Source organism: Poecilia latipinna, unplaced genomic scaffold (assembly GCF_001443285.1).
Source record: "Poecilia latipinna isolate Pla-1442-1.1 unplaced genomic scaffold, P_latipinna-1.0 Scaffold5483, whole genome shotgun sequence".
In the NCBI taxonomy this organism is placed as follows: domain Eukaryota; kingdom Metazoa; phylum Chordata; class Actinopteri; order Cyprinodontiformes; family Poeciliidae; genus Poecilia; species Poecilia latipinna.
In genome coordinates, this window is record NW_015118099.1 from 1 (window position 1) to 1,906 (window position 1,906).

The 1,906-nt window shown below is 40.3% G+C and overlaps 3 non-coding genes across 3 annotated transcripts; all 3 read right to left on the reverse strand.

The window, feature by feature from the left end:
- Positions 1–107: 107 nt before the first annotated feature.
- trnak-uuu (transfer RNA lysine (anticodon UUU)) lies at positions 108–180 on the reverse strand. Its single transcript has one exon. It is a non-coding gene; the product is annotated as a tRNA-Lys (tRNA).
- A 239-nt stretch (positions 181–419) lies between these two features.
- trnak-cuu (transfer RNA lysine (anticodon CUU)) lies at positions 420–492 on the reverse strand. Its single transcript has one exon. It is a non-coding gene; the product is annotated as a tRNA-Lys (tRNA).
- Positions 493–1,100: 608 nt separating this feature from the next.
- trnak-uuu (transfer RNA lysine (anticodon UUU)) lies at positions 1,101–1,173 on the reverse strand. Its single transcript has one exon. It is a non-coding gene; the product is annotated as a tRNA-Lys (tRNA).
- Positions 1,174–1,906: the final 733 nt, after the last annotated feature.

The window sequence follows — 1,906 nt, forward strand, 5'->3', positions numbered from 1 at the left end:
TTCTAACATGACAGCAAGTCTTTCAACTAGGTTGATGGAATTACTACAACAGTTCACCAAGTGCTGTGCCACATACCCCCATCAAGAACATAAAGCCAGCGTAGAAGCGCCCAACGTGGGACTTGAACCCACGACCCTGAGATTAAAAGGCTCACGCTCTACCAACTGAGCTAGCCGGGCTCGGTGGCAAACTTTTCATTCGCCAGCACCAATGCAGAAAAGGTTAAATCCCTAGTTTGTAATATGCTACAACATAAAACACTGATGATACTTTTAGCCAATGTGTTATGAGTACATGTTTGCCTCTATCAATAGCATTTAAACACGACAGCAAGTCTTTCAACTAGGTTGATGGAATAACAGTTCCCCAAGTGCTGTGCCACATATCCCCATCAAGAACATAAAGTCAAATAAGGAAACGTCCAACGTGGGGCTTGAACCCACGACCCTGAGATTAAGAGTCTCATGCTCTACCGACTGAGCTAGCCGGGATTGGAGGCAAACTGCTCATTCGCCAGCGCTAAAGCAGACAAACTTGATTCCGTAGCTACACAAGTAGCGGCGATGTAGATGGGCATTCTGCTGAGGTTTTTTGTTTGACTGGTCTTACGTGAAATATTAAATACTGTCAGACCTAAAGAGAATCTTGTGCACATGGAAAGCACAATCAATTTTGCCACAGCTTTTACAAAGAAAGACTTGTCTCACCATGAAATTTGCTCTAGAGATCAATCAAATAATGTAAGGAGTGGGATTTGAACCCCCGCCTCCATATGGAGACCAGAAACCTCTCCAGGAAGTAAGGGGTAAAGCCTTGAGTCTGGCGCCTTCGACCACTCGGCCATCCTGACCTGTCTCGGTGCCCGCTTACAAGGTACAAAGGCACTGAGCCTAAACTTGAGGGCTTGTTTAATGTACTTTGAGTTCTACAAGAAAACTGCTGACATTTTTGGCCAAAGTGCTATGAGCACATAAAGGCCTCTATCAATAGCATTCAAACATGACAGCAAGTCTTTCAACTAGGTTGATGGAATTACTACAACAGTTCACCAAGTGCTGTGCCACATACCCCCATCAAGAACATAAAGCCAACTTAGAAACGCCCAACGTGGGACTTGAACCCACGACCCTGAGATTAAAAGTCTCATGCTCTACCAACTGAGCTAGCCGGGCTCGGTGGCAAACTTTTCATTCGCCAGCACCAATGCAGAGAAGGTTGAATCCCTAGTTTGTAATATGCTACAACATAAAACACTGATGATACTTTTAGCCAATGTGTTATGAGTACATGTAGGCCTCTATCAATAGCATTCAAACACGACAGCAAGTCTTTCAACTAGGTTGATGGAATAACAACAGTTCCCCAAGTGCTGTGCCACATATCCCCATCAAGAACATAAAGTCAACTTAGAAACGCCCAATGTTAGATTTTCATGCTCTTCTTACTGAGTTCTCTCCTCCTAAGTTATTCTTTTGTACGGTGAAGCACACATTTTAACATGTTCTGATCAAGCTATATTTAGGTTTTATTAGTTTATAAAAATCCCTTTTCCCTTTGACATTAAATGCATATTGTTAAAAATGTCCAAATTTTGTTGATCATGTTGATTTGTAACCAAAATAAAAATGATTAAACATCCAAGGGTTGAATACTGTTTTTAGATGATCTACAACTTGTTCACCAAAACTGTTCTTTTGTAGTTTTTATTATATTCTGCAACTTCCAAATAAGAAATACGTCTTTTCTTTTGATTAGAAAAAAAATTATTCAGTGAACCATTGATTAACAGTTTTGTTCAATAAATGTATCATGTGAAAGGTTTATTGATGATGAGTCATGTTTTTTCTTTCCTCTCCTCATTTTAGAAAAACACAAGAGGAGAAAAGGTTCATTCAGATTTTTTAG